This window comes from Gymnoscopelus microlampas (genome assembly GCF_963454915.1).
Source record: "Gymnoscopelus microlampas genome assembly, chromosome: 11".
In the NCBI taxonomy this organism is placed as follows: Eukaryota; Metazoa; Chordata; class Actinopteri; order Myctophiformes; family Myctophidae; genus Gymnoscopelus; species Gymnoscopelus microlampas.
The window spans coordinates 1845889-1869921 of record NC_139948.1 but is presented as its reverse complement, the minus strand read 5'-3'; the positions used below and the strand labels follow the sequence as shown (position 1 = coordinate 1869921).

General features: G+C 39.3%; 1 protein-coding gene and 1 long non-coding RNA gene across 2 annotated transcripts in view; both read right to left on the bottom strand.

The window, feature by feature from the left end:
• Window positions 1–24033, bottom strand: part of rgs9a (regulator of G protein signaling 9a) — a 514629-nt gene that overhangs the window by 340007 nt on the left and 150589 nt on the right. The window lies entirely within an intron of this gene.
• Window positions 1205–10654, bottom strand: LOC311055618. The gene is made up of 3 exons (XR_014601808.1): window positions 10526–10654; window positions 1595–1632; window positions 1205–1333 (listed from the first exon to the last, which is right to left on the bottom strand). It is a non-coding gene; the product is annotated as an uncharacterized lncRNA (long non-coding RNA).

Genomic DNA, 24033 nt, shown 5'->3' with positions numbered 1-24033 from the left:
GAGACGCGAGAGACACCGTTACATTTTGAGGTTTCAAAGACCAACGCACACACTGCTTTGGTTGTGTATTGTTGTTCTGTTATTGTTATAACTCAAGACAACGTCAGGAACACAGTCAAACTTTATTATTCACTCTACACTCTGACAAGTCACTCTTCTTCTGTGAATGACATTCTCCCATCTCCCAAAGCCCCATAGTCAACAGCTTCCCCATGAGGCACATATTTACCATTACTGTTAATTTAAATGGTCTGGAGTACTGAAGGATTTTGGCCAATGTGAATGCTGGCCCTGCTGGGAGAGGCGAACCGCACTCGGGAACGGTTCGATTCAATCGGACCCAGTGTGAAGCCGCCCTTAGGGCGGATTCAGACTATGGTCCCGGGTGCGCATCCCGGACCACATGGCAGATGTTGTGGTAGTGAGAACGTACCGTACCGTTCCCCGTAACGCATCACCGTACTGTACCCGAAACCACCTGGGGAGGTAGTCTCGGGTCCGATTGCTGCGGACTCAGGAACGGAACGCGGCAGTGTGAAACCATCCGTACCAAGAGAAGGAAGTGGACTGCTAATCATATATCATTTATATATTTTCATAATGACGTATTATTTTAGCTGGGTTATACCTTCTCATAGTTCTACTTGAATGTTGACAAGAAATAATAATCCCGCTAGTGTTTGAGTAGCGTGAGCCGTGACAAATAATAAACGAAAAACACATGTGTGGCGAACGTATATAAGGATAAATATACCAAGGATTAGTCTGTGACGTCACTGCTAAAATACCAAGGATGCATCAGTGACGTGACTATCATATTGATAATAACGAAGACGCGAGAGACAACGTTACATTTTGAGGTTTCAAAGACCAATGCACACACTGCTTTGGTTGTGTATTGTTATTCTGTTATTATCATAACTCAAGACAACGTCAGGAACACAGTCAAACTTTATTATTCACTTTAAACTCTGACAAGTGACTCTTCTTCTGCGAAAGACATTCTCTATCTCCCAAAGCCCCATAGTCAACAGAGCCCCCATGAGGCACATATTTACCATTACTGTTGCATGACGTGTACTCGAGTACGGAATAATTTTGGCCAATGTGAATGCTGGCCAGCTGGTAGAGGCCAATCGTACTCTGGAACGGTTCGAAGCAATCGGACCCAGTCTGAATCCGCCCTTATTGAATGCAGGTGTTTACCTGTCTCACTTGGAGCAGGAACAGTGCTGCTGGGATCTGAAGACTTGTTTTCAGGTGTTGTGTTGTCATCTTCTCCAACACTATCTGTTATGTCTGAGCTTCCAGCATCAACAGCTTTGAGGTCACTCTAAGAAAACAGGACATGTCTTTAAACCTCTGTTGTACTTAAGCTTTGCATAGAGGCTGATAATCTGATTTGTTTTATGAAATAGATACACAAAGAAAATACACAACAATACACTAACACATTCATAACCGTAAACACATGTACTCACAACTACGAACAAACAAACAAACACAGACATCAAACACACATGGACTCAACCACATGTGAGCATGTTTTCCAGCCTTAACAATCTTGAGACACCAAAAAACAACTTGATCTTACCTTATCCTTGTTTTTGCTGCTATCTCCATCGATGGAACCTACAGTATTTGCATAATTAAATGTACAGATTAAACATTTACAGTAAGCATTGCAATGCTGCTTCATTTATAGGCATTTTGTGATAGCTAATGTTTTCCTGAAAGTCAGTGAAATATAGTTTAACAACTTAAATCCTTTATAATTGGTAAATTGACTGGGGTTGTGTCTGTACTTGGTCCGCTCTTTATTCCCCTCTAACCTGAATCTCTTCTGCTAAAACAGCCTTTATACTCGCTCATAGTCACAACACATTGCAGTGTTCGGTGTTGTTAGCTTGTAGATCTAATATTTTAGGCCAATGTTCCCCCCAGCATATTGATACTACTACTTTTTTTTTTAACTCATTATAAATATGAAATACATACCATGTATCCCATCCCAGCCGTTTTATTTCGGCTAAATTGATCGCTCTCCCCCTCTCTCCCCCTCCCTAGAGCACTTTACACCTCGAGACCCCCCACAGAGCGGCCCGTAGACAGCAGACTTTGCTGTGGCCATGTTGCCATGTCTGCTTATTCTAAGCGACTTTGGGCTTGTTTTTCCACGTCTTTCTATTATTATTATTATTATTATTATTATATATATAATTACATTATAATGGTAATAATTTTCTACTCCACTACAGCTCATAGGCAAATCTTGTACTTTTACTCCACTACAATTATTTGAAAACTTTAGTTACTTTGCAGATATAAATGTATTTTCATACTTGTTTAGATTAGAGCTCCATGTCCTTTCGTAATTTCTTTTTTATTAGGTGAATATTTATATAAAAAGGCCTAACCAGGGACTGTCGTTGCAAATTAGCCTCGGCTATAAACCCCACAATGGTTTGATGCCTCACTGTTTTGTCAGGGCACAACGCATGCAGTAACATTTTCATAGACCTGACTGCTCATTTCTCTCGCAAAATTTGGCAACCCAATGCTGCGCCAACAGTACTGATCTACAAGCAGAGGGCTCGTCAGCCAGCGACTGTTTTATGTTTGTAGATCAGATATTTAGCGCAGGAGTAGCAGGAATGAGCACATGTGTGGAACATAGCGGTGTGTTCTCTTGTTACGCTGACAGGCAGGAGGAGAGGAGACGTTTCTGTCAGTGTGAACAGCTGATAGAATGAGAGCTTTACGCTCAGACAATAATGTGAATATTATATAATATAATATTGGTTTGTCAAGAGATATCCATGTGTTTTGGACAATGGAGATAGTCACGTAATTAGACAGTGGCTTCAGCGTTCATATAGGCTCCATGTTTCCCTCAAGAGTTTAATGTGACGCTACAGATTGCACTGTTTTATACGCTTTTTTATAAACATTTTACAGAATCTGCAGTTACCATTACTACTAAATTACTACTTTTTAAAATGTTTCTGCCTGCAACAACAGAGTGAGTGAGCTAACTGACTGAGCAGAGTGGAGTTGAATGGCTATTTAAAAGACAATGGAACCCCCCACTGGGTGGGTGAGAAGGTGTCAGTCAGTCTGGTCCAAAGAGGTGAGACAGGAACCAATAGCAGAGCTTGATTTCTTGTCCAAATTGACCGTTTAGCAGGCTGTGTGTAGGATAATGCAACCCCAGTCATGCCAGTGTTAACAGACGACGTCACACTGATAAGAACCAGTATGCGTGCAACCAGTATGCGCTCAACGAAACCCATTCTGTCAGGTCTCGCTAGGACGCGCCTCACTAGCCAACACACAAGAGGGGGTTGGGGTGTGCTGAAACCAGCGCACCCCGAAACAACAGGCTGAGAATTGATTGTGTGAAACAATCACCTGTGCGTCCAGTCTCAATGTTAACTAGAAAGTACTGTTCCTGAAGAAACAGTGTGGGATCGCTAATATTGCTGGTATTGAGTATTGATAGTGTTAGTAGTGTTATAGGTTTGAAAGGTGTGAAAGGTTTGAAGGGTGTGAAAGGTTTGAAGGGTGTGAAAGGTTTGAAAGGTTTGAAAGGTTCTAAAGGTTTGAAAGGTTCTAAAGGTTCTAAAGGTTCTAAAGGTTTGAATGGTTTGAAAGGTTTGAAAGGTTCCTAAGGCTTGAAAGGTTTGAAAGGTTCTAAAGGTTCTAAAGGTTCTAAAGGTTCTAAAAGTTCTAAAAGTTCTAATGGTTTGAAAGGTTCTAAAGGTTTGAAAAGTTTGAAAGGTGTGAAAGGTTTGACAAGGTATTAGTGTTAAAAGTTTGTATAGTGTTGGCAGTGTTGAATAGTGTAAAAAAAAAAAAAGGAAAAAAAAAAAAGAAAAAAAAGAATTTGGAAAGAAAAATAAATATCTGAAAAAAAAAAGTTAGGAAATAAAAATCTGGAAAAAAAAAATCTGAAAAAAAAAAGTTCAGAAAAATAAATCTAAAAAAAAAAAATTGGAAAAAAAAATGTTTGGAAAAAAAAAAAATTGGAAAAAAAACATTTTTGGAAAAAAAAATGTTTTGGAAAAAAATATTTTTTGGAAAAAAAAAATCTGAAAAAAAAAAAAATTGGAAAAAAAAATTTTTGGAAAAAAAAAATGTATCTGAAAAAAAATGATTTTGAAAAAAAAAATTCTGAAAAAAAAAAGTTTTGGAAAAAAAAACAACAGCGGCCGTGTGGCCGATGAGAGGAGAAGAGATGAGAGTTAACATGGGTGTGAAAGGGGGACTGAGGATGATGATGAATTTCCCCATTGAAATGAATGGGGATTTTTTAGAAGTAAAAAGTGCAATATCTCTAAAAGTACAAATTATTTAAAAAATTTGAATGTAAGCCGACATGTCCTGAGTAGGCCGAACGTTGAAGAGTTGGAACGGAGTTTGTAGCTAAAAGTATGAAGGACTAGTTAGGTGCCAAAAAACTGGTGCCAAAAAAAAATATTGACAACTAGAAAGTACTGTTCCTGAAGAAACAGTGTGGGATCGCTAAGAATGTTGCAGGTATTGAGTATTGATAGTGTTAGTAGTGTTATAGGTTTGAAAAGTTTGAAAGGTTTGAAAGGTTTGAAGGGTTTGAAAGGTTCTAAAGGTTTGAAAGGTTTGAAAGGTTTGAAAGGTTTGAAAGGTTCTAAAGGTTCTAAAGGTTTGAAAGGTTCTAAAGGTTCTAAAGGTTTGAAAGGTTCTAAAGGTTCTAAAAGTTCTAAAGGTTTGAAAGGTTCTAAAGGTTTGAAAGGTTTGAAAGGTGTGAAAGGTTTGAAAGGTGTGAAAGGTTTGAAACGTGTGAAAGGTTGGAAAGGTGTTAAAGTATTAGTGTTAAAAGTTTTTAAAATGTTGGCAGTGTTGAATAGTGTAAAATGTATTTTTTTAGGGTAAAACAGTGATAGCTAGGGTCTAATAGGCGGTTGCTAGGGTCTAATAGGCGGTTGCTAGGGTCTAATAGGGGGTAGCTATGGTCTAGTATGCCGTTTATATGGTCTAATATGCGGTTGCTAGGGTGAAACTGGTGGTTGCTAGGGTAAAACGGTGGTTGCTAGGGTCTAATAGGCGGTTGCTAGGGTATAATAGGCGGTTGCTAGGGTCTAATAGGCGGTTGCTAGGGTCTAAGAGGCGGTTGCTAGGGTCTAATAGGGTGTTGCTAGGGTCTAATATGCAGTTTATATGGTCTAATATGCGGTTGCTAGGGTGAAACTGGTGGTTGCTAGGGTAAAACGGTGGTTGCTAGGGTCTAATAGGCGGTTGCTAGGGTATAATAGGTGGTTGCTAGGCTCTAATATGGTGTTGTTAGGGTATAATAAGCAGTTGTTAGGCTCCACTGTTGCTAAGTCGCATTTCTCCATTGAAATGAATGGGATTGTTTTAGCAGTAAAAAGTGAAATATCTCTAAAAGTACAAATTATTTCAAAAATTCAAATGGTAGCCAACATGTCCTAAGTAGGCTGAACGTTATAGAGTTGGAACGGAGTTTCTAGCTAAAAGTATGAATTTCCCCATTGAAATGAATGGGCTTTTTTTAGAAGTAAAAAGTGCAATATCTCTAAAAGTACAAATTATTTCAAAAAGTTGAATGTAAGCCGACATGTCCTGAGTAGGCCGAACGTTGAAGAGTTGGAACGGAGTTTGTAGCTAAAAGTATGAAGGACTAGTTAGGTGCCAAAAAACGGGCGGAATAAATATATAATAATAACTAGAAAGTACTGTTCCTGAAGAAACAGTGTGGGATCGCTAAGAATGTTGCAGGTATTGAGTATTGATAGTGTTAGTAGTGTTATAGGTTTGAAAGGTTTGAAAGGTTTGAAAGGTTTAAAGGGTTTGAAGGGTTTGAAAAGTTTGAAAGGTTTGAAAGGTTTGAAAGGTTTGAAAGGTTTGAAAGGTTCTAAAGGTTTGAAAGGTTCTAAAGGTTTGAATGGTTTGAAAGGTTCTAAAGGTTCTACAGGTTTGAAAGGTTCTAAAGGTTCTAAAAGTTCTAAAGGTTTGAAAGGTTCTAAAGGTTTGAAAGGTTTGAAAGGTGTGAAAGGTTTGAAAGGTGTTAAAGTATTAGTGTTAAAAGTTTTTATAGTGTTGGCAGTGTTGAATAGTGTAAAATGTATTTTTTTTAAGGGTAAAACAGTGATAGCTAGGTTCTAATAGGCGGTTGCTAGGGTCTAATAGGCGTTTGCTAGGGTATAATAGGTGGTTGCTAGGGTAAAACAGGTGGTTGCTAGGGTAAAACAGGTGGTTGCTAGGGCCTATTAAGCGGTTGCTAGGGTCTAATAGGTGGTTGCTAGGGTCTAATTGGTGGTTGCTAGGGTAAAACAGGTGGTTGCTGGGGTAAAACGGGTGGTTGCTAGGGTAAACAGGTGGTTGCTAGGGTGTAATACGTGGTTGCTAGGGTCTAATAGGGGGTTGCTAAGGTTTAATATGCAGTTTATATGGTCTAATATGCGGTTGCTAGGGTACAAAAGGTGGTTGCTAGGGTAAAAGTGTGGTTGCTAGGGTGTAATAGGTGGTTGCTAGGGTATAATAGGTGGTTGCTAGGCTCTAATATGGTGTTGTTAGGGTATAATAAGCAGTTGCTAGGCTCCACTGTGGCTAACTAGCATTTCTCCATTGAAATGAATGGGATTGTTTTAGCAGTAAAAAGTGAAATATCTCTAAAAGTACAAATTATTTCAAAAATTCAAATGGTAGCCAATATGTCCTAAGTAGGCTGAACGTTATAGAGTTGGAACGGAGTTTCTAGCTAAAAGTATGAATTTCCCCATTGAAATGAATGGGCTTTTTTTAGAAGTAAAAAGTGCAATATCTCTAAAAGTACAAATTATTTAAAAAATTTGAATGTAAGCCGACATGTCCTGAGTAGGCCGAACGTTGAAGAGTTGGAACGGAGTTTGTAGCTAAAAGTATGAAGGACTAGTTAGGTGCCAAAAAAACACCGTTGACAATAACATTAGTGTGATCGCTTTAGCGATCCCACAATAACTAGAAAGTACTGTTCCTGAAGAAACAGTGTGGGATCGCTAAGAATGTTGCAGGTATTGAGTATTGATAGTGTTAGTAGTGTTATAGGTTTGAAAAGTTTGAAAGGTTTGAAAGGTTCGAAGGGTTTGAAGGGTTTGAAAGGTTTGAAAGGTTCTAAAGGTTCTAAAGGTTTGAAAGGTTCTAAAGGTTCTAAAGGTTTGAAAGGTTCTAAAGGTTCTAAAAGTTCTAAAGGTTTGAAAGGTTCTAAAGGTTTGAAAGGTGTGAAAGGTGTGAAAGGTTTGAAAGGTGTTAAAGTATTAGTGTTAAAAGTTTTTATAGTGTTGGCAGTGTTGAATAGTGTAAAATGTATTTTTTTAGGGTAAAACAGCGATAGCTAGGTTCTAATAGGCGGTTGCTAGGGTCTAATAGGCGGTTGCTAGGGTCTAATAGGTGGTTGCTAGGGTAAAACAGGTGGTTGCTAGGGTAAAACAGGTGGTTGCTAGGGCCTAATAAGCGGTTGCTAGGGTCTAATAGGTGGTTGCTAGGGTCTAATTGGTGGTTGCTAGGGTAAAACAGGTGGTTGCTAGGGTAAACAGGTGGTTGCTAGGGTGTAATACGTGGTTGCTAGGGTCTAATAGGGGGTTGCTAAGGTTTAATATGCAGTTTATATGGTCTAATATGCGGTTGCTAGGGTACAAAAGGTGGTTGCTAGGGTAAAACAGTGGTTGCTAGGGTGTAATAGGTGGTTGCTAGGGTATAATAGGTGGTTGCTAGGCTCTAATATGGTGTTGTTAGGGTATAATAAGCAGTTGCTAGGCTCCACTGTGGCTAAATAGCATTTCTCCATTGAAATGAATGGGATTGTTTTAGCAGTAAAAAGTGAAATATCTCTAAAAGTACAAATTATTTCAAAAATTCAAATGGTAGCCAATATGTCCTAAGTATTCTGAACGTTATAGAGTTGGAACGGAGTTTCTAGCTAAAAGTATGAATTTCCCCATTGAAATGAATGGGCTTTTTTTAGAAGTAAAAAGTGCAATATCTCTAAAAGTACAAATTATTTCAAAAATTTGAATGTAAGCCGACATGTCCTGAGTAGGCCGAACGTTGAAGAGTTGGAACGGAGTTTGTAGCTAAAAGTATGAAGGACTAGTTAGGTGCCAAAAAAACACCGTCCACAATAACAGTAGTGTGATCGCTTTAGCGATCCCACAATAACAGTAGTGTGATCGCTTTAGCGATCCCACAATAAACAAATAATTGGTCTATTGAGAGCTTGTAGGGTCTGTTATTTTGGACTAATGTTCACCCCAGAATATGGATGCTAGGATTGAAGTGGTTAAATTGTTCTGTTATTACAGATTATTCTAATAATCGTTAAGTATGTTCAGTTGTGAGAATATGTGTTCATAACTTTTGGAACATCCAAGTAGTGAATTATTTAATGCAGGTTTTATCTATCTCACCTGGAGCAGGAACAGTGCTGCTGGTATCTGAAGACTTGTTTTCACTTGTGTTGTCATCTTCTTTGATTTCTGAGCTTCCAGCATCAACAGCTTTGGGTTGACTCTAAGAACATATATCAATTTCACATCTGAATGATCTACATTACAAGCAGCTTGTAACTTTGTTGTGTATCACAACTGTATAATGGCTGACAATCTTACTTGGTGACGCCCAGTGGTGGACAAATAAGCACTCAACTCCATAGCCCCTTTCGGGACCCTGTTTACCTTTTTTGTATTTGGGAAGGCGGTATCCAGGGTCCCTTGTCGCTCAAAGCACTCTCTCTTAAAGTCGCGAGTACCACTGTCTCGTCTCGGGCTAATAGCTCGTCGCTTAGAAGTTGCAGAGATTTCTCAAAGGTACCAAAAAGAGCAATACTAACGCGCGGTTAATCTGCATTAATGCACTCGGATCGGCGATGCTGTTTAACATTTTTAATAATTTAGTAAAGCTTAAGCTCCTCTTTTACACTCTGCTCCACTTGCCATGTCCCACCTCAAGCATTTAGGAGCTTGCCAATCAGAGGCAGTGCCGTAGGACCATAGAGGTATGCGTAGGACGCGCAGCTTGTCAGTCACCGCGGGGAGGCGGGTCATGGGAAGTGGAGCAGAGTGTGAGAGAGGAGCTTAAGCTTTACTAAATTATAAAAAATGTTAAACGGCATCGCCGATCCGAGCGCATTAATGCAGATTAACCGCGCGTTAGTATTGCTCTTTTTGGTACCTTTGAGAAATCTCTGCAACTTCTAAGCGACGAGCTATTAGCCCGAGACGAGACAGTGGTACCCGCGACTTTAAGAGAGAGTGCTTTGAGCGACAAGGGACCCTGGATACCGCCTTCCCAAATACAAAAAAAGGTAAACAGAGTCCCGAAAGGGGCTATCAACTCCAGTACTTGAGTCAAAGTATAGATACTCCCTGTCAAATATTACTAAACTATAAGTGAGAGTTGTTCATTCAAATTTGTACTTGAGTTTAATATGTGGAGCACTTGTTTTTAAAAATACTTAAGTATTCAAAAGCACAAATGGCACTTTTCACCTTTGCACCATTACATTTTATTATAATGTGTATGTATTTCTGTATTGCAATTAAGAATCTTTCCAAAAACTAATACAATGTAAATGCATTTTTGTTTTGGTACCAGGTACTTGTAGGGGAGTTAAAGTCATAAGATTAGACAATTAAAAATAAATAAAAACATTAAATCAAATAAGGTACAGAACACTCACATTTGTTTTACTTAAGTGCAGTACTCATGTAAATGTACTCGGTTGGAATATATAGGGAGCTTAGTATTTGCATGTTTGGAAAGTCAAAATTGCATCATCATATTATTTAATTCATATTTAAATGTACATTCCAATAACATGTTAAAGGGATAGTTCACCCCCAAAATGACTTTTTTCTATCAATTACTCACCCCATGGAGACTTGAATTCATGGTATGTTTTAGTTTGTGTGGCATTCCTAAGCCAATTTGATGACCGGCAGCAGTTGTACACAAAGAGTCTCCTTTGTGTCCCTACACGAAACCGCCGATCATGAAATTATTGGCTTAGGAATGTGACAAAAACTAAAACATATCCATTAATTCAAGTCTCCATGGGGTGGGTAATTGATAGCAAAAAAGTCATTTTGGGGGTGAACTATCCATTTAAACTAACTTGTAAAAAATGCAATAATAGAAAAGAGAAAAGTAAATGGTAAAAAGAAAGCTTAAATAATACCCATAGGAGAAAAGGTTTCAAAGGTCTTATGCCACCAAATACAAATGATCTTACCTTATCCTTGTCCTCAGTGCTATCTTCACCAATGGAACCTAAAGATACAGCTTACGTACGTATATGCAGTGAGTCACTCAACTTTGTAATTTTATATTGTTTTGTTTTTCCTGTAAGTCAGTACAATAAACTTTGAGATGTTCCGTTATTACAGATTGCTTTCATAATCCACTTTATTAATATGTTCAGTAGTTAGAATATGTTGAGTGTTCATAACTGTTGGAACATCCAAGTAGTGACTAATTGAATGCAGGTGTTTACCTGTCTCACTTGGAGCAGGAACAGTGCTGCTGGTATCTGAAGACTTGTTTTCAGGTGTTGTGTTGTCATCTTCTCCAACACTATATGTTATGTCCAAGCTTCCGGCATCAACAGCTTTGAGGTCACTCTAAGAAAACAGGACATGTCTTTAAACCTCTGTTGTACTTAAGCTTTGCATAGAGGCTGATAATCTGATTTGTTTCATGAAATAGATGCACAAAAACAATACACAACAATACACTGACACTTTCATAACCGTAAACACATGTACTCACAACTACAAACAAACAAACGCAGACATTAAACACACAAGGACTCAACCACATGTGAGCAAACCAAAAAATACTACACATATTAACCAGTTGTTCAACAGTCTGTAACTCCATAACAGTTGTTAAACAGTCCACAATGGGATGAACAGTCCATGATTAATGAATACGGGCAGGGAGTTCTCATACATTGTATAGTCTGATAGCTGTTGGCACAAAGGATAGTCTCTACCTGTCTGTGTATTACTATAACTATTAATACACAGGAATGTTCTCCATTGACCCTCCAATAGAATGTAACACATAGGAAACTATGCAAACCACTTCCTTCTAACAAATCTGTTTATTTAAATAGGATCTGATAAATGCAAACTTTAAAAAACTAAATGGTATGTAGAGAGAATAATCGCACATCCACTGTTACTTATTTCAGGTTCGTTGGATAGTAGATAATCTGAATCAAACAAGAAGTCCCCCACACTGTATCTTGCTGTGGCAACTCACTTTTTTTATTTAATGACAAACGTTTCGGTCCATCTGGACCTTCTTCAATAGTGTCTTACAATACTGATCACTTTGTGCTCTTATATACAAACACTCCATCTGGTTCACAGGTGTGAGACAATCATAGCCTCGCGTAGCCAGACAATATCACACGACATACTAATCTGCCTAGGGCTAAAGTGCAATGCAATTTTGCAACGGCAGATTCGGCTGGAACCAGGCTAAGACAATCACACTCCCAATGGGAGTGTCACTCAATGATTGTCTCTAGTGTGTGAGCTTGTCGATTTGCCCAGACTCAACATATATACATCCATTATTTACAAATATTCACAAATGTTTATAGAGAAACAAACTTAAGAAATGAAAACATCGGCCTTGCGGCTTTCTTAAGTCACTCTTAACTTTGCATTAGAGCTTGGTTTTGCCCAGACAATGAATATATATAGTATTACAGAGTTTTCAAATGCATAGTCCCACAATGAATTACAACATCACATGCCATGGAATTTCATCGTTCAACCCTTCTGGGAATAATGTTTGTAGGGTATAAATCCAATAAACTTCTCTTTTGTTTAGTATTTCATCTATGTTTCCCCATCTCTCAGGTAGACTCATTTTTTCAATCCCTTGGAATTTGAACGATGAGATGTCATGTTTGAAGTCATTAAAATGTACTGCTACTGGGTAGTTCCTGTCATTTCTCCTTATTGTGCTTTTATGCTCACTCATTCTTTGTTTTAGCTGGCGTGATGTTTTTCCCACATACACCAGTCCGCATGGACATTTAATCAAATAAATAACATGTGTAGTGGTACAAGTAATGACATCATTGATAGAATATTTCTTCCCAGTATGGGGGTGAGTAAAGTAGTTACCTTTGACCATATTGTTGCACTGGGCACAACCTCTACATTTATAGCAACCATTCGGAAGAGGTGCTAACAATGATTGTGTTTCCCTTTTCCTTGTTTTTATATGTGCACGAACTAGGCTATCTCTCAGATTGTGTCCTCTTCTATACACTATTAGAGGTGGATCTTTTAAATCTGTTGATATGGTAGGGTCTGAGGATAGTATGTGCCAATGTTTTTTAATTATGGGCCCCAATATATAGCTGTTAGGGGTGTAGGTTGTACTGAACATGATTGAATGTTTCTTTTTCTCTGTAATAGTCTTTTTTAACAGTTCATTTCTTGTTTTATCCAGAGACATTTGGTACGCTTCTTCAACACATTCAATAGGATAACCTCGTTCTATAAACCTCTGTTTCATGTCAAGTGATTTAGCCATAAAATCTTCAGTGGTGTGACAGATCCGTCTAAGTCTGAAAAATTGGTTTTGTGGTAAGCCTCATTTGAGGGGTATGGGATGATAACTATTGGCCATTAGTAAGGTGTTTCGATCTGTATCTTTTCTATACAAAGTGGTACAGTACATAGTGAACCAGCCTTCTTCTCAACCCACATGTCTAGGAAATGGACTCTGTCTCTAGCATATTCAGCTGTAAACTTCAGATTTGGGTCTTTCTCAATGAGCAGAGTAACAAACTCACTCACTTCAGTTACAGTACCTTCAAACAGACAGTAGATGTCATCAATGTAACGATATAATTTAATAACCTTGTTAATGAAAGGGTTCTCTGTGGGATTATACACAAACTTTTATTCAAATAGACCAACATATAAATTGGCATAGCTTGGAGCTACCGTGCTGCCCATTGAACAACCATTGACCTGGAGATAATAGTCATCTTCAAACTTGAAATAGTTGTTTCTTAATACAAATTCTGCTAACTGCAGGATGAATTCAGGTGGCAAATCATTTGTTTGACGATATTTTCTTAGGAAATATGCCAACGATGATAGACCCCCTTGATGGGGGATGCTGGTGTACAGACTTTCTACATCTAGTGTCAACAGGAGACAATTAGTACTCACATTGTTTATCTCTGAGATCTTGTTCATGAAATCTATGGAGTCTCTGATATAGGATGGTAGTGACTGTACATATGGCTTTATGAAATAGTCTACGAAGTTCGAAAGTGGTTCTAATAATGAACCGATACCAACTACCACTGGTCTACCTGGAAAATTGTTTTGTTGCGTTCTAGGTTTATGTGATTTCGGCAATGTGTACAATACTGGGCGTACAGGATGATTACATTTAAGGTATTCCAATTCTTTCTTTGATATCACTTTATTCATATGGGCATTCTCCAAATACACAAAAATCTCTCTTTGAAAGCCTGGGGTGGGGTCTCCACTCAGCTTTCTATAGAATTTCTCATTTCCAATCTGTCTAATAATCTCTTCTTTATACTTGTCATAGTCCTGGACGACAATAGCGCCACCCTTGTCTGCAGGTTTTATCACAATAGTGGAGTCTTTTTTCCAAATCATTTAATGCCTTCTCTTCTTCTCTGGATAGGTTTCTTGGTGGGTGGGGCCGGAATTTGCCGTACTCTGACATGGCCTCTTGTTCCACTACTCTGCAGTATGTATTTATAGAAGCATTATTCACAAATGGACTAAAAGTACTCTTAGGCTTAAAGGGTGTGATGTTACCAATTTCCTGAATACAAGGTTGATCTTGGTCTATAGTTTTGCTTGAATATAATTGTTTTAGTTTGATTTTTCGGAAAACCTTAAGCAAGTCAACTCTTGTATCAAATTGCCTATCCACCGTAGTGGGGACAAATGAAAGACCTTTTGATAGAACAGAAATATGTACATCTGTCAATTCACTTTTGGAGAGGTTGATTACCGCATCTTTGTGGTGTAGTGTCGTGTCATGGGTCTGTGGCCACCTCTTCTTGTTGGCTCGTTTTCCACGTCTGCAGACTTTTTTCTGCTTTGAGGGTTGCCTCAGCCTCTGCCTCGCTGTGGTAAAAGGGAAACGCTGAGGGAAACACAATCATTGTTAGCACCTCTTCCGAATGGTTGCTATAAATGTAGAGGTTGTGCCCAGTGCAACAATATGGTCAAAGGTAACTACTTTACTCACCCACGTACTGGGAAGAAATATTCTATCAATGATGTCATTACTGGTACCACTACACATGTTAATTTTTTGATTAAATGTCCATGCGGACTGGTGTATGTGGGAAAAACATCACGCCAGCTAAAACAAAGAATGAGTGAGCATAAAAGCACAATAAGGAGAAATGACAGGAACTACCCAGTAGCAGTACATTTTAATGACTTGAAACATGACATCTCATCGTTCAAATTCCAAGGGATTGACAAAATGAGTCTACCTGAGAGATGGGGAAACATACTGTAGATGAAATACTAAACAAAAGAGAAGTTAATTGGATTTATACCCTACTAACATTATTCCCAAAAGGGTTGAACGATGAAATTCCATGGCATGTGATGTTGTAATTCATTGTGGGACTATGCATTTGAAAACTCTGTAATACTATATATATTAAAGGAGCTACACCATGAATTTAAAAAATAATAATAATATTTAATATCATATTGTCTATGTCCCTCAAACGTTTTTCAAAAGGTTTGAGCCTAAATCAAGCCTCAGATATACTCATTCCAACTAACTTCTCTCTGGCTTATAAAGCACTTTCACATGCAATACCACATTGTCCTGTTTGGCACGGGGCGCTATTGAGCCAGTTTGTATGCATGTTATGTCCTGGTTCTGTGTGGAAAAAGTAAAAAAAAAAATATATATATATATATTTTTTATATAAAAAAACTTTTTTTTTTTTTTTCTTCTTTTTTTTTTTTTTGTTAGAACTGAAAAACGGGAGGAATTGTTCCCAGACGTGACGTAGGCAGGGGATCAAATCTGACGGACTGTTTTCAGACCAATTTACATAAAAACCACAGATAGCCTATGAAAGCCTGCATGCTCGAAGTCGGGTATTTGTTGGAACAGAAGAGAGGTGGGGGAGACCAAAAACACACAAAAATTAAGAAAAAGTTAAAATTCATGGTGTAGACCCTTTAATTCTCTGGGCAAAACCAAGCTCTAATGCAAAGTTAAGAGTGACTTATGAAAGCCGCAAGGCCTGTTTTCATTTCTTAAGTTTGTTTCTGTATAAACATTTGTGAATATTTGTAAATAATGGATGTATATATGTTGAGTCTGGGCAAATCGACAAGCTCACACACTAGAGACAATCATTGAGTGACACTCCCATTGGGAGTGTGATTGTCTCACACCTGTGAACCAGATGAGTGTTTGTATATAAGAGCACAAAGTGATCAGTATTGTAAGACACTATTGAAGAAGGTCCAGATGGACCGAAACGTTTGTCATTAAATAAAAAAAGTGAGTTGCCACAGCAAGATACAGTGTGCGGGACTTCTTGTTTGATTCAAAAACTAAATGGTAAAAATTGTTGTTAAAAGTTATTAGTACAACGGTGCAAATAGCCTTAACGTTCTTGTGACACGAAAAAAACAACTTGATCTTACCTTATCCTTGTTTTTGCTGCTATCTCCATCGATGGAACCTAGAGTATTTGCATAATTAAATATACAGATTAAACATTTACTGTAAGAATCTCAATGCTGATTAATTTAAAGGCCTTTTGTGATAGCTAATGTTTTCCTGAAAGTCAGTGAAATATAGTTTAACAACTTAAATCCTTTATAATCAGTAAATTGACTGGGGTCGTGTCTGTACTTGGTCCGCTCTTTATTTCCATGAATCTCTTCAGCATAATAGCCTTTAACTACCAACACATTGTGGTGCAAAGTATTGAGAGCTTATAGGGTCTGTTATTTTAGACTAATGTTCACCCCAGAATATGGATGCTAGGATTAATTGAAGTGGTTAAATTGTTCTGTTATTACAGATTATTCTAATAATCGTTAAGTATGTTCAGTTGTGAGAATATGTTATGTGTTCTTAACTTTTGGAACATCCAAGTAGCTAATTATTTAATGCAGGTTTTACCTGTCTCTTCTGGAGCAGGAACAGTGCTGCTGGGATCTGAAGACTTGTTTTCACTTGTGTTGTCATCCTCTTTGATCTCTGAGCTTCCAGCATCAACAGTTTTGGGTTGACTCTAAGAACATGTATCAATTTCACATCTGAATGATCTACATTACAAGCAACTTGTAACTTTGTTGTGTATCACAGCTGTATAATGGCTGACAATCTTACTTGGTGACGCCCAGTGGTGGACAAATAAGCACTCAACTCCAGTACTTGAGTCAAAGTATAGATACTCCCCGTCAAATATTACTAAACTTTAAGTGAGAGTTGTTCATTCAAATTTGTACTTGAGTTTAATTCGTGGAGCACTTGCATTTAAAAATACTTAAGCATTCAAATGTACAAATGGCACTTTTGCACCTTTGCACCATTACATTTTATTATAATGTATATGTATTTCTGTATTGCAATTAAGAATCTTTCCAAAAACTAATACAAATGTAAATGCCTTTTTGTTTTGGTACCAGGTATTGTAGGGGAGTTAAAGTCATAAGATTAGACAATTAAAAATAAATAATATAGCTGCAAGCAGCAATTAGCGGTTTCGAGAATAATGGCAGACTGGCAGACTGTGACAAGAGTGGCAGACTGGCAGACTGGCAGACTTTGACAGAGTGGCAGACTGGCAGACTGGCAGACTTTGACAGAGTGAAAGACTGGCAGAGTGGCAGACTGTGACAGAGTGGCAGACTGGCAGACTGGCAGACTGTGACAGACTGTGGCAGACTGGCAGACTGGCAGACAGACAGACTGTGGCAGACTGGCAGACTGGCAGACAGACAGACAGACAGTGACAGAGTGGCAGACTGGCAGACCGTGACAGACTGGCAGACTGGCAGACTGTGACAGAGTGGCAGACAGACAAACAGACAGACTGTGACAGAGTGGCAGAGTGGCAGACTGGCAGACAGACAGACAGTGACAGAGTGGCAGACTGGCAGACTGGCAGACAGACAGACTGTGGCAGACTGGCAGACTGGCAGACAGACAGACAGTGACAGAGTGGCAGACTGGCAGACAGACAGACAGACTGTGACAGAGTGGCAGACTGGCAGACAGACAGACAGACAGACAGACAGTGACAGAGTGGCAGACTGGCAGACAGACAGACAGTGACAGAGTGGCAGACAGGCAGACAGACAGAAGGTGACAGAGTGGCAGACTGGCAGACTGGCAGACTGGCAGACAGACAGACAGACAGACAGACAGACAGACAGACAGACAGACAGACAGACAGTGACAGAGTGGCAGACTGGCAGACAGACAGACAGTGACAGAGTGGCAGACAGGCAGACAGACAGACTGTGACAGAGAGAGAGAGAGAGAGAGAGAGAGAGAGAGAGAGAGAGAGAGAGAGAGAGAGCAAAGTGCACATGTCTGAATTAACAGGGTCATGTTTTGCATAATGCAATTTAAATGTAAACTGTGACAAGTGGGGTTTGAGCCGTGGACCTTTGGCACATGAGACTAACACTGTATTGATCAAGCTATTCAATCCACAGCCTTGGTCAGTGAGAAGGGAGAATCCAACAAAACAAAACAAAACAAAAGAGGGAATGAAGTACATCATACATTGAAAACAACTACTCTCAATAAGCATTTCATTTAACAATTGCATGTTTATTCATTGATACAGTCATGTTGTGTGTAATGCAATTGAGTTGAGGTCTGCATGAGGTGAGATTTGAACCGGCGACGCTCTGGTATCAAGGCAGATGATTAAGCCATTGGGCCAACAGACCCGAACTGATGAAAAGGGAGTTCACACACATGACACACTTTCACGCAAATTGCTCAGAAATACTGGATTTAAATGTTTTTCAAACTGCTCAAAATTGCAGACAATCTAAGGGCGGAGTTTACTGGTTAACAATTGCACATGCATTCATTGATACAGTCATGTTGTGTGCAATGCAATTATAATGAATTCTACATGACGTGGGATTCGAACCAGGAACCCTGTGGTTTCAAGGCAGATGATTAAGCCATTGGGCCAACAGACCTGTACTAGTGAAAAGGGAGTTCACACACATGACACACTTTCACGCAAATTGATCAGAAATCCTTGGTTTAAATGTTTTTCAAACTGCTCAACATATTTCGGAATGGAAACTAGTGGAAAATAGTCGATCTACAAGCTCACAACGCGTTGCTATCTAAAAAGGTGTGAGATTGTAGATCGGCTATTTTCACAAGAAAGTATGTCATACATAAAAAAAAACTACTCTCAAAAGCATTTCGTGTTATTGTCTAAACATTGCACTTGTCTGAATTAACAGGGTCATGTTTTGTACAATGCAATTTAAATGTGAACTGTAATAAGTGGGATTCGAACCAGGGACATTCGGCACATGAGACTCACACTCTACTGGTGGAGCTATCCAATACACAGCCTTAGACAGTGAAAAGGGAGAATCCAACAAAACAAAACAAAAGCGCGAATGAAGTACGTCATACATTGAAAATAACTACTTTCAAGTATGCATTTCTCGTCATCTTTAACAATTGCACATGTATTCATTGATATAGTCATGTTGTGTGCAATGCAATTATAATTAAGACTACCTGAGGTGGGATTCGAACCGGCTACCCTATGGTTTCAAGGCAGATGATTAAGCGATCAAGCTATTGAATCAACACACCTGAACCTGTGAAAAAGGGCCTCAAACATGTATTTGACACAGTTTCATGCAAATTGCTCAGAAATCCTGGATTTAAATGTTTTTCAAACTGCTCAAAATTGCAGACAATCTAAGGGCAGAGCTTACTGGTCAAAGTGATACATGTGTTCCTCATGAGTCAAGGCACATGTGTAAGCAGGTTTAACGGCTGTCGGCCAAACGAGGCATGACTTTTGCCTGTTTAAAGTTTGCATTTTCAAAAAATTGCTATAGCGCCCCCCTTTGACCAATTGGAGTAAGATTGGTTTCAGTGATACTTGGAATGACCTTCTACAATATTGCAAAGTGTCAAACAAATGCGAGTCTGCATGTATGTTTTAGGGGCAGATGAATAATTGTCATAAAACTGCAATTTTCATTGGCTTATAAAAAGCTTAACGTTTTCACTTATGGAAAATCTGCTTGCTCACGTCTGTCGGCATTGGTCATTCATTGATACAGTCATGTTGTGTGCAATGCAATTGAGTTGAGGTCTGCATGAGGTGAGATTTGAACCGGCGACCCTCTGGTATCAAGGCAGATGATTAAGCCATTGGGCCAACAGACCCGAACTGATGAAAAGGGAGTTCACACACATGACACACTTTCACGCAAATTGCTCAGAAATAGTGGATTTAAATGTTTTTCAAACTGCTCAAAATTGCAGACAATCTAAGGGCGGAGTTTACTGGTTAACAATTGCACATGTATTCATTGATACAGTCATGTTGTGTGCAATGCAATTATAATGAATTCTACATGACGTGGGATTCGAACCAGGAACCCTGTGGTTTCAAGACAGATGATTAAGCCATTGGGCCAACAGACCTGTACTAGTGAAAAGGGAGTTTACACACATGACACACTTTCACGCAAATTGCTCAGAAATCCTTGGTTTAAATGTTTTTCAAACTGCTCAATATATTTCGGAATGGAAACTAGTGGAAAATAGTCGATCTACAAGCTCACAACGCGTTGCTATCTAAAAAGGTGTGAGATTGTAGATCGTCTATTTTCACAAGAAAGTATGTCATACATAAAAAACAACTACTCTCAAAAGCATTTCGTGTTATTGTCTAAACATTGCACATGTCTGAATTAACAGGGTCATGTTTTGTACAACGCAATTTAAATGTGAACTGTAATAAGTGGGATTCGAACCAGGGACCTTTGGCACATGAGACTCACACATACTGGTGGAGCTATCCAATACACAGCCTTAGACAGTGAAAAGGGAGAATCCAACAAAACAAAACAAAAGCGCGAATGAAGTACGTCATACATTGAAAATAACTACTTTCAAGTATTCATTTCTCGTCATCTTTAACAATTGCACATGTATTCATTGATATAGTCATGTTGTGTGCAATGCAATTATAATTAAGACTACCTGAGGTGGGATTCGAACCGGCTACCCTATGGTTTCAAGGCAGATGATTAAGCGATCAAGCTATTGAACCAACACACCTGAACCTGTGAAAAAGGGCCTCAAACATGTATTTGACACAGTTTCATGCAAATTGCTCAGAAATCCTGGATTTAAATGTTTTTCAAACTGCTCAAAATTGCAGACAATCTAAGGGCAGAGCTTACTGGTCAAAGTGATACATGTGTTCCTCATGAGTCAAGGCACATGTGTAAGCAGGTTTAACGGCTGTCGGCCAAACGAGGCATGACTTTTGCCTGTTTAAAGTTCGCATTTTCAAAAAATTGCTATAGCGCCCCCCTTTGACCAATTGGAGTAAGATTGGTTTCAGTGATACTTGGAAGGACCCTCTACAATATTGCAAAGTGTCAAACAAATGTGAGTCTGCATGTATGTGTTAGGGGCAGATGAATAATTTAAAAAAAGCTGCAATTTTCATTGGCTTATAAAAGCTTAACGTTTTCACTTATGGAAAATCCGCTAAGTTACGTCTGTCGGCATTGGTCCAAAGTTCATGTGTATACAGTTTCGTACAGATTGCTCATAAATCCCAGGAGGAGTAGGCTTTTTACTGCTTTTTACTGCTTTTCATAGAATTCGAAATGGTGGGAGATCTAAAGGTCAGAGGTCAAAAGTCAAACAGTGAAAGTTGTTAGGCATGAGGAGACGCATGTGTGTATCGAAGTTTCATGGCTGTAGGTCGAACAGGGCATGAGCTGTACCTGTTCAAAGTTGGCATGTTCAATTGAGTGCTACAGCGCCACCCTTTGGCCAATGGTTGTGAGTTTCGGGTTTTCGCCGTTTGGCATAGCCCTCTACCATATTGCCGAATTTCATAAGAAGTGACCAGGCGGTTAGACCAGAACTGGCAAAAACGGCGGAATAATAATAATAAATATAGCTGCAAGCAGCAATGAGCGGTTTCGAGAATAATGGCAGACTGGCAGACTGTGACAGAGTGGCAGACTGGCAGACTGTGACAGATTGGCAGACTGGCAGACTGGCAGACTGTGACAGAGTGGCAGACTGGCAGACTGGCAGACTGTGACAGACTGTGGCAGACTGGCAGACTGGCAGACAGACAGACTGTGGCAGACTGGCAGACTGGCAGACAGACAGACAGACAGACAGTGACAGAGTGGCCGACTGGCAGACTGGCAGACTGTGACAGAGTGGCAGACTGGCAGACTGTGACAGAGTGGCAGACTGGCAGACTGGCAGACTGTGACAGAGTGGCAGACTGGCAGACTGGCAGACTGTGACAGAGTGGCAGACTGGCACTGAGACAGACTGTGACAGAGTGGCAGACTGGCAGACTGGCAGACTGGCAGACAGACAGACAGTGACAGAGTGGCAGACTGGCAGACTGTGACAGAGTGGCAGACTGGCAGACTGTGACAGAGTGGCAGACTGGCAGACAGACAGACTGTGACAGAGTGGCAGAGTGGCAGACTGGCAGACAGACAGACAATGACAGAGTGGCAGACTGGCAGACAGACAGACAGTGACAGAGTGGCAGACTGGCAGACAGACAGACAGACAAATGAATTACGTCATACATTGAAAATAACTACTTTCAAGTATGCATTTCTCGTTATCTTTAACAATTGCACATGCATTGATACAGTCATGTTGTGTGCAATGCAATTGAGTTGAGGTCTGCATGAGGTGAGATTTGAACCAGCGACCCTGTGGTATCAAGGCATGACTTTTGCCTGTTTAAAGTTTGCATTTTCAAAAAATTGCTATAGCGCCCCCCTTTGACCAATTGGAGTAAGATTGGTTTCAGTGATACTTGGAATGACCTTCTACAATATTGCAAAGTGTCAAACAAATGCGAGTCTGCATGTATGTTTTAGGGGCAGATGAATAATTGTCATAAAACTGCAATTTTCATTGGCTTATAAAAAGCTTAACGTTTTCACTTATGGAAAATCTGCTTGCTCACGTCTGTCGGCATTGGTCATTCATTGATACAGTCATGTTGTGTGCAATGCAATTGAGTTGAGGTCTGCATGAGGTGAGATTTGAACCGGCGACCCTCTGGTATCAAGGCAGATGATTAAGCCATTGGGCCAACAGACCCGAACTGATGAAAAGGGAGTTCACACACATGACACACTTTCACGCAAATTGCTCAGAAATAGTGGATTTAAATGTTTTTCAAACTGCTCAAAATTGCAGACAATCTAAGGGCGGAGTTTACTGGTTAACAATTGCACATGTATTCATTGATACAGTCATGTTGTGTGCAATGCAATTATAATGAATTCTACATGACGTGGGATTCGAACCAGGAACCCTGTGGTTTCAAGGCAGATGATTAAGCCATTGGGCCAACAGACCTGTACTAGTGAAAAGGGAGTTTACACACATGACACACTTTCACGCAAATTGCTCAGAAATCCTTGGTTTAAATTTTTTTCAAACTGCTCAATATATTTCGGAATGGAAACTAGTGGAAAATAGTCGATCTACAAGCTCACAACGCGTTGCTATCTAAAAAGGTGTGAGATTGTAGATCGTCTATTTTCACAAGAAAGTATGTCATACATAAAAAACAACTACTCTCAAAAGCATTTCGTGTTATTGTCTAAACATTGCACATGTCTGAATTAACAGGGTCATGTTTTGTACAATGCAATTTAAATGTGAACTGTAATAAGTGGGATTCGAACCAGGGACCTTTGGCACATGAGACTCACACATACTGGTGGAGCTATCCAATACACAGCCTTAGACAGTGAAAAGGGAGAATCCAACAAAACAAAACAAAAGCGCGAATGAAGTACGTCATACATTGAAAATAACTACTTTCAAGTATTCATTTCTCGTCATCTTTAACAATTGCACATGTATTCATTGATATAGTCATGTTGTGTGCAATGCAATTATAATTAAGACTACCTGAGGTGGGATTCGAACCGGCTACCCTATGGTTTCAAGGCAGATGATTAAGCGATCAAGCTATTGAACCAACACACCTGAACCTGTGAAAAAGGGCCTCAAACATGTATTTGACACAGTTTCATGCAAATTGCTCAGAAATCCTGGATTTAAATGTTTTTCAAACTGCTCAAAATTGCAGACAATCTAAGGGCAGAGCTTACTGGTCAAAGTGATACATGTGTTCCTCATGAGTCAAGGCACATGTGTAAGCAGGTTTAACGGCTGTCGGCCAAACGAGGCATGACTTTTGCCTGTTTAAAGTTTGCATTTTCAAAAAATTGCTATAGCGCCCCCCTTTGACCAATTGGAGTAAGATTGGTTTCAGTGATACTTGGAAGGACCCTCTACAATATTGCAAAGTGTCAAACAAATGTGAGTCTGCATGTATGTGTTAGGGGCAGATGAATAATTTAAAAAAAGCTGCAATTTTCATTGGCTTATAAAAGCTTAACGTTTTCACTTATGGAAAATCCGCTAAGTTACGTTTGTCGGCATTGGTCCAAAGTTCATGTGTATACAGTTTCGTACAGATTGCTCATAAATCCCAGGAGAAGTGATTTTTTTACTGCTTTTTACTGCTTTTCATAGAATTCGAAATGGTGGGAGATCTAAAGGTCAGAGGTCAAAAGTCAAACAGCGAAAGTTGTTAGGCATGAGGAGACGCATGTGTGTATCGAAGTTTCATGGCTGTAGGTCGAACAGGGCATGAGCTGTACCTGTTCAAAGTTGGCA